Source organism: Nicotiana tabacum, chromosome 19, assembly GCF_000715075.1.
Source record: "Nicotiana tabacum cultivar K326 chromosome 19, ASM71507v2, whole genome shotgun sequence".
Taxonomy (NCBI): domain Eukaryota; kingdom Viridiplantae; phylum Streptophyta; class Magnoliopsida; order Solanales; family Solanaceae; genus Nicotiana; species Nicotiana tabacum.
This window is the reverse complement of record NC_134098.1, coordinates 956,907-966,762: the sequence shown is the minus strand read 5'-3', so window position 1 is coordinate 966,762 and position 9,856 is coordinate 956,907.

The window sequence follows — 9,856 nt, the reverse complement described above, 5'->3', positions numbered from 1 at the left end:
CTTGGTGGAAGATAAAATATGCAATTTGAGATGAGTCGTCTTAAAGGGCGCAATTAAAAAATCTTAATACTCAACTAACAAACTTACATTACATAATACTCAAAGCTTAATACTCAAAATTAAGATGTGAGATGAGTCAATCATCAAAGCTTAATACTCAACTAACAAACTTACATTACATAATACCACCATAAAATGTCATGAAGCCAAAATAACATAACACTAAAACAGTATCCCGAACTAATATAACACAACACTAAATTAAATCCCAAAGGAAATGTTCAATTCCCAACCCATTCCTCAATGAACGCAATAAGGCAACAAAACAACAAAATCATGAAGATCAGTTGTCTCAATAATTTTTTGCCTCAACTCTACTATCATCAATGTATCCTCAACAACAAAAGCTTCTAAATCGGCCACCTTCTTCATCAAAATGCTTCTTTCAAACTAAAGAGCCTCCAATCTTTCCCTCAACTCTATTGTCGTTTCAACATCAAGAACAACAGAAGCCTCAAAATCAGTTATCTTCTTCAACAACTGATCACGGCCAACTATGCCTCCTAAGAGGTCTAGAGGTTGTTGCAAATATAATTCGATTTACAAGTCCGTAGTCGAATTCCACAAGGAATTAACCTAATAATCACAACCATTAGTTTCACAAGAATTCAAGTAATCAACCTTCAGAAATATTAAATAATATTTTGAGTGTTTACTAACTAAGGGAAAGGTAATTAAAAAACTGTAATTTTAAAACTAACAAGGCAAATGTTGTAGACAAGATTGGAAAGGTCTAGGGTTACGATTTTTCCTATCGTCGAAATTCTCCCCGCCACGTCTCATATAAATTCGTCTAGATATTCTCTACCGATCGTGAGCAATTTAGGTGTCATAATTCTCTTCCGAACAAATACAATAATTTACTAGACGTATTCTTCTTAACTACGCTATCTGGTACTACTTCACCGCTCACTAAGATAGCACCAAGGTTTCGTTATTCCTAATAGCACCTTTAAACCCTCCGTATTGATTCCTAATATACGTTAGGAGTGATGTTGGCCAACAACTACCCTAAATATGTACCATTTTTCAAGCAATACATACTAAATAAGCACAGTCAATCGGGAGCCCTTCAATCAACCACAATAAACAGTTGAACATGTAGAGAAAAGTAAATGGCAAATTCATATTAAACGCAGTGGAAAAGTCATCCTTCAAGAGGTTCCATCAAACCCTAAATAAGAATTTAGCTACTCATAATTGTTTGCACAAATACAAGATTAGAATTCATAACAATGGAAAATTAGGAAGAAAGAGAAAACAAATGTGAAGTTGAATCCTTCTCCTTGCTCCAGGCGTGTTCTTGCCTCTCCCAAGTCTTCTCTCCCTTCAAAAAGTGGCTAACTCTCATATTTATATGGTTTAGGGTTGAGTTGGGATGAATTTTTCTTCTCCTAATTCGGATTGGAAAAGTTAAATTTTCTGCTCTGGTCCCGGTCTGGCGAAGTGAACCTAGCTTCGATGTCCGGGACTTTCCTAGTTTCTTTTACTCCGGTCCCGGTTTGGTGAAGTGAACCTCGCTTAATTGTCCGGGACTTTTCTCTTTCGCTCTTTTTTCTTCAATTGTTCTCCCATTTGATCCTTTTCTGTGCAAGTATATTCCTACACATAAAAAATACGTAATGAGCATATTTTTACTTCAAAAGCGATGTGAACTCCCGCAACTCACATACGAAATAACACACAAACACACTCAAAATTTATACTTTTTATTATTTATCACCACCCACACTTAAAGTTTTGCTCGTTCTCGAGCAACTTAAAATTAAGCACATAAGCAAGAAACACCTTTCAAAACATACTCAGTTTATATCAACACTTAAGAGCCAAATATTTGCACTCTTCATACCTTTACTCAAGTTTTAAACTCATGCCAAGATCATTTAAAATATTCATGTGGCCCTTTCTAACATTCTTGCCTCAAAATTTGACTCTAATGCATTCCACACTATGACTCGCTCTTTGTGCCTACTCAAAAATTAAGGTCTCTACTAATCCTTTGCAAATCTTGTGCCCTCACCAACAAACCATAAAGAGAAAGTATTCCATGCACTCAAATATAAGTTCAAGTATAATTTAAGGACTCTTTAATTGGAAAAATTTTCTCACTCTCACAAATAAACTCTTATGCTACCCAAGTTCGTACAATAGGCTCGCTAGTAGTGTAAGTCTGTACTTATTTAAGCTTGCAAAGTCTAGGATCAAGTAGGACTTTATAGGTTGTAATGTAGACTAATGGACGAGTATGATATATTTGATAAAATAATGACTAACCCTCCTAAGCACTTTAATACACTACACTTCTCTTTTAAGCACCTTCCTGTCTTGACCAATTCGATGTCTTTCCATGAAACCATGCACATTTAAGCCCTTCTTCATTAAGCACATCAACATATAGATATTTACTAGTCCAGACAAATATATGAGAGGTGTTATTCATTTTCTCTCTCTTTTTCACTCTTTTTAATTTGGTATTTTCGGCAACTACCTTTTTTTGTTTATATACAAGTGCACATTTTCGGCCTTTCTATGGTTCCACTCAAAAGCTACCCAATCTTCTTCTTTACTTTTCTAGCTGCTTAAGTACTTTTGGAGGTAAAGGCTAAGCAAGATTTGATTAAGAACAAAGGGGATTCAGCTTGTAATGTGGTTGCCAAAGAAAAGGTCTATAGTTTCAAAAGGGGTGACTACGGATAATATCAACACCAGTAGGCAAATAGGCTAAATGGCCAATCAAAGAAAGCCTATATGACTTCCCAAACTTCCAAGATTTAATCATTTTGCTTTGACTCACACACGGGACAAGTTCTAGACTAGCAAGGATGGCACAAAGTACACTAAAGCCTCACCTCACACAATGCACATGACTCACTTAGGACGACTCGGACTTGACTCTCGAGTTAAAGCAACTAGCACAGTCATCATAAAATTCCAGCACACAAAAATTAATCACAAGAGTCTAGAGATGAGCCTCAGTGTCAAAAGAAAGCCACACATATTGTCAAGGCATGCAATTATAGAGATCATGAAGAAAGTACTTAGTTCAAATGCTCCAGACCTAAGCCTCGATATAAAACATGTCAAAAGCACAAATTACTCAAGCTCCTTCCAATTCCATTGTCAGTTCAACAAGAAAACAAAATAAAAGAGAAACAAAAAAAATCTTTTTGTATTTTCTCTAGACTTTAGTCCCTCAAGAAAACTGTATAGGTAATCCATCGTCGGAAAAAGTCCACAATTCTCTAGAAAGTTTGAAAAAAAATCTCCCTAAAACTATCCGGTTCAATAAAATGGCATCCTCGGGAAAGAACCATGGTATAAATAAAATCCAGGATTAAGCCACTACAAAAAAACTACTACAATTATACAATTACAATGGCCATAAGAGTGATCATGGAATTCAAAATGTATCACTAGCAATTAGGCACATTCCACAAAAACTAAAGTCTGACACCCCACCCCACACTGAAGAATGTGCATTGTCCTCAGTTGCACAATATCACAAAATACAAATAAGTAAGATCAAAAGTAGAGTGTGTGTCAGAAACTCCCTCAAAATCACTCGGGTTGTGGTGAGGACCGGTAGTGACCCTCGATCTCTGCAGTAGTGCCATAAGTAGCACTCAAATTAACTGTCTAGAGCCCCTCTGCATCAATATGTAACTTGATCGTTATTCCATATTAATTAGCACAATTCAACAACATGTAGGTAAGGCAACACCCCAGTCATGCCTAAGTTGGCCGCTTGATACTTATCTTAGAAACAACACAATTGAAGTTCATAAGACACCCAACGGCCACCCCACACTTAATATATATTCGTATTGCCAATAGAGGTAGGTTAACTACTCAAACTTCACTAAACCTCACCAAAAATATTTATTCGGGCAATTCATCGAACACTCTATGTGCACAATTTTTGTTAAGCTTCATTTGGTTCAATTTGCCAATAATGACATGACCTTAGGGAACGAGAGAGTTTTTTTTATTATTTTATAAACTAACTAGAAAATAGAAAAATACAAAGTAAAAAAAATTAAGAAAATACCTGGAGTCGCACCAGGACCGCGCGACCTAGAGACACACCCTTTTACTTGTTCAGTTGTTGCCAGTCCCGGACTCGCGAAGCCATGGGCACTTCGCTGTCCACTCTATATTTGTTTTTCTCTCTTTTGGTCCCGGTCTCACAAAGTGAGACACACTTCATTGCCCCCAAAAGTTAGCTCCTCAACATTCTTGGTCTCGGTCTCGCGAAGCGAACTGCGCTTCGCTGATGCCTCCCCACATTCTCTTTTTTTTTTTTCATTTTTTTGAAAATAAATGATAACTAGAAAAAATAAGAAAATTGGGTTGTCTCCCAACAAGCGCTTGATTTAACATCGTGGTACAATGAATTATAACATTACAATGGGTTGCCTCCCACAAAGCGCCTGATTTATTATCGCGGAACGACTCGGGCCATCCCTTATCAAGGATCTTTCAAGTACATGGTCGATATCACTTTATCTTCCTAAATCATGCCTTAATAATATTTCAGCCTTTGCCCGTTAACTTTGAACTTGTAGAAGCCATCTTGTGATGTAATTTCTACGGCTCCAGCGGGATGTATCTCTACCACACAAAATGGTCCTGACCATCTTGACTTCAACTTTCCCGGAAACAACTTCAATCTTGAATTGTATAGCAATACCACTCTCCAGGTTTAAAATTTCTCTCAAGAATATTTTTGTCATGCATCATCTTCATTTTCTCTTTATATAGCCTTGTACTCTTAAATTCATGGTAGCGGAATTCATCAAGCTCATGACTCTGTGACTCTACGTGTAGCCGTTATTTCCATGTCGAGATTCAACTACCTTAATGCCCACAAAGCTCTATGCTCCAACTCTACGGGTAAGTGACACACTTTCCCAAATACCAATTTATATGGAGACATGCCAATTGGAGTTTTAAAAGCAGTATGATAGGCCTAGAGTGCATCGTCTAACTTTTTCGTCCAATCTGTTCTTGTAGCATTCACAATCTTTGTCAACACACTCTTTATGTCTCTATTCGACACTTCCACATGCCCGCTTGTTTGTGGATGATATGGAGTGGCAACCTTGTGGTGAACATTATATTTTTCTAACAGTTTTACGAAAGCTCGGTTGCAGAAGTGAGTGCCTCCATCACTTATTATTATCCTTGGAGTGCCAAACTGGGTGAATATATTCTTTCTCAAAAAACTAATGACTCCCATTGCATCATTTGTAGGGAGTTCCACAGTTTCCACCCATTTTGACATATAGTCTACAGGTACAAGTATGTACTTGTTTCCATATGAGCTGACAAAAGGCCCCATAAAATTGATCACCCATACATCAAACACTTCCACCTCCTGAATTGGGTTCATGGGCATCTCATGTCGGCGAGAAATATTATTGGTTTTTTGGCATTCATCATAACCCTTCACCCAGAGGTGTGCATCTTTGAACAATGTCGGCCAGTAGAATCCCGACTCCAACACTTTCGCGGTTATCCTTACTCCCCTGATATGGCCATCATATGTGGATGCATGACAAGCCTACAAAACAAAGGATTGGTTTGTCTCAGGGATACATCTCCGGATCATGTTATCAACACAAATCCTGAATAGATAAGTCTCATCCCAATAATACATGCGACAGTCATGAAATAACATTTTATTTTGAACAGAGGAAAGGTCATAATGGACAATACCGCTCGCCAGGCGCTACCTCAAGGCTCGTTGCTAATAGTTGTTCATCCGGGAATGTCTCCATAATCTCTTCCACCTTAACCTTCTTCTCTTCCCCTTCCAGCCTAGACAAGTGATCAGCTACTTGGTTCTCCGTTCCCTTTCGGTCATGGATTTCAAAGTCAAATTTTTGCACCAATATCACCTATCGAATCAGGCACGGTTTTGACTCCTTCTCAATTAGGTTCCCAATAGAAGCATGATCAGTATACACAATTACCTTCGAGTCTATCATGTATGACCTGAATTTGTCAAATGCGAACACCACTGCTAACATCTCTTTCTTGGTCAATGTGTAATTTAGTTGGGCACCACTCAAGGTTTTATTTTCATAGTAGATTGGATGCATGAGTTTATCTTTTCGCTGCCCAAGAACTGCTCCCACAACATAGTCTCTTGCATCACACATCAACTCAAAAATTTGCTCCCAGTCAAGTGCCACTATGATTGGTGCAGTCACTAGCCTCCTTTTCAATTCCTCAAAAGCTACCATGCAGTCATCAGAAAACACAAATGAGTGATCTATTTCAAGCAATTTACACAAAGGGTTAGCAATTTTAGAAAATATTTTATAAATCGCTTGTAGAAGCTGACGTGACCAAGGAAACTTCTTATGACCTTTACGGAAGTAGGTGGAGGCACATTCTCAATTACATCAACTTTAGCACGATCCACCTCAATGCGCTTACTTGACACTTGGTGTCCCAAGACTATACCTTCATGTACCATGAAATGACATTTTTTCCAGTTCAGTACTAAATTAGTCTCCATACACCTTTTTAATACTCTTTTCAAATTCATAAGAAAGTCATCGAATGAGTTTCCCACCACTGAGAAGTCATCCACGAAAACCTCCATTATGTACTCTACCATATCTGTGAAGATGGCCATCATGCACCTTTGGAATGTGGTGGGAGCATTACAAAGGCCAAACAACATTCTCCGAAAAGCATAGATACCATATGGACAGGTGAACGATGTTTTATCTCTAATTCTCCAGGGCAATAGAGATCTGGTTATACCCCGAGAATCTATGCAGGAAGCAAAAATGGGACCTTCCCGCCAATCTATCTAACATCTAATCAATGGACGACAACGGAAAATGGTCTTTTCGGGTGGCCTAGTTCAGTCTTCTGTAATCCATACAGATTCGCCATCCCATGACTGTTCTTGTTGGGATCAACTCGTTGTTCTCATTTTGCACTACAGTCATTCCACCCTTCGTTGGCACACACTGAAATGGGATGACCCAGTTACTGTCATAGATGGGAAAGATGATTCCCACATCTAACTACTTGATCACTTGTTTCTTCACCACTTCTTTCATATTGGGTTCAGCCTTCTTTGATGTTCTATAGAAGATTTGTGCCCATATTCTAGTAGAATCTTCTACATGCAAAATGTTGGGATGATACCCTTTATGTCTGCAATGGTCCACCCAATTGCAGTATTGCACTCCTTCAGAACCTGCAAAAGTTGTTCTACCTGCACATCTAACAAACCAGATGAGATAATAATAGGTAATGTCGAACTATCTCCTAAGAAAGCATACCTGAGGTAACGGTAATGGTTTTAGCTCCAATTGTGGTGGCTCTTCAATTGATGGCTTAGCTAGAGAGGTCTTTCTTTCTTATAAGTGTAAGGGCTCGAATTTGAGCTCTCGTTTCCAGTACCCTTGACCATCAAGGACCAAAACTCATTCAGCCAAGTCCTCACCATTTATCTCTTCTAAGTTCATCAGACAGGCTGCTAGAGGGTCTTTTGCATTTAGTGTCTCATCATCCTCCTCCAGAATCACATCCACAACTTCAATCAGATAGTAGTTAGCAAACTCACTGGGTCGCCGCATAGACTTCTGCACATTGAATGTTATTTCTTCATCATTTAGTCTCATCTTTAGCTCCTAATTTCACAATCAATCACACCTCTCCATGTGGCCAAGAATGGTCTTCCCAAAATTATGGGAATCTCTCCATCAACCTGGCAATCCAGAATGACAAAATCTGCCGGAAACACAAACTTTCCAACCTACACAAGTACATCATCAAGTATACCTGATGGACTTTTTACCGTTTGGTTGGCTAGCTGTAGTAACATGGATGTGGGCCTTGCTCTTACAATGACTAACCTTTTATAGATATACAATGGCATCAAGTTTATGCTTACCCCCAAATCACACAATGCTTTAGTAAAAGCATAGTTGTCTATGGTGCATGGAATTGTCAAACTTCCAGGGTTGGATAACTTTCCAGCTATTGGTCTTGTCACCATAACACTACAAATGTAGGTCAATGTCATAGTGGCCAGGTCTTGAAAATCAAACTTGCGAGACATCAAGTCCTTCATCATTTTTGCATAACCTGACATCTCTCACAAGGCATCTATCAGAGGAATGTTCACCTGAATCTGCTTCAACATCGCCATGAATTTTTTGTACTGCTCATTCTTAAAATATTTAGCCAACCTCTGCGGGAAGGGTGCTGGAGGTCGCTTCCTTCCTGTGACTTGAGTTGAATCATGCTCACACACTTTTTCTGGTACCTTTTCTTGCACTTGCTCAGTCTCCTTTGCCATCTCTTTTTATTTGCTGGTTTTCTCTTGGGCCTGTTGCATTGTTACCTTTGTTAAATCAATTGACTCATCTATCTTAAGTGGTACTGGCACAAGTGTTTCAGCTGGTTGGCTTTCACGAGAAATTTCTTACTCTAAATCAAGATCTCTCCCATTTCTCACACTCACAACCATCAGCTGCTTCAGGCCCTGCTCTTTCGAGTTAACGTGTGTGTTTGCAGGTAATGTCCCTTGAGGATGATTGTTAAGGGCCATGGATATTTTCCCAAGTTGAATCTCAATTCCCTTGATAACTGAGTCATGCGATACTATCTTTTCTTGTATTTAGTGGACCCTTTCTTCCATTTTTCTGTTGAACCCAATGAGTTGTTACAACATTCCTTTAATTTCAAACAACCCTTCATCTTATCTCGCTATCTGGTGTTGTTGAGGCTGTTGATAAGTTGGCTGCTGATTTTGCTGATTGTATCCCTGCTGCCTTTGGTAAGGCACGACTTGACTCTGTGGTCGCATAGCTCTGGGATTGTTGTTGTTATTGTACTGCTGCTTGCTGGTCTGTACTGTTGATTCTACTGTCCCCAATTCTGACCACCTTGCCTTTGGCCTCCATAATTTCCCACATAGTTCATATTCTCTTGATAGTTCTGATTGTCACTCTTACCACTCCATGAGCATACATATGGTTGGTTAATGCATGGTGTGCATACTCCTCCATTTGTCGTGTCAACTATGTGCACCTGTTTTTTTCCCAACTCATCAATCTTTTGGTGAGGATACTCAATTGTGTCAACATATTATCCATATTCTCAGCCATAGAGTTGTTTGGATCTAGAGCTACTGAGTGAACTACCAGAGTGATTGTAGAGTCCCTTGTCATCCATCCTGAGTTTTAAGCCATTTTATCAAGCAAAACCTTGCACTCTCTGAATGATTTGCTCAAAAATGGTCCACATGCTGAAGCATCAACGCTGGCTTTCAAAATGTCTGCCAATCCCATGTAAAACCTTTATCCCAACATCTGATCCGAAATGCCATGGTATGGACACTTAACCAACATCACTTTGAATCTCTCTCATGTCTCTTGCAATGTTTCAGCTCGTTTCTACCTAAAGCTCAATATCTCATCAACTTGCTTGGCAGTCTTATTAGGTGGGTAGAATTTGTTCAAAAACTACTTGACTAATTCCTCCCGATTAGTGATAGAGTTTATGGGGAGTGAAGTAAGCCAAATCTGAGCCTCTCCTGTCACTGAGAATGGAAAAAACCACAACCTTATTGCTTCCGATGTCACGTTCGGTTGCCTTTGCGTGACACAAATCACTAGAAATTTTTTCAGATGCTACTGGGGATCTTCAATGTAAGGCCTCGAGAACAGTCCCTTGTTCTGCAATAGATGTAGCCTGTTGTTTGTGATTTGAAGTGGCTCTGCTTGTATTTGAGGGACTGCAATTGCGATTGCCAGATTTTCAA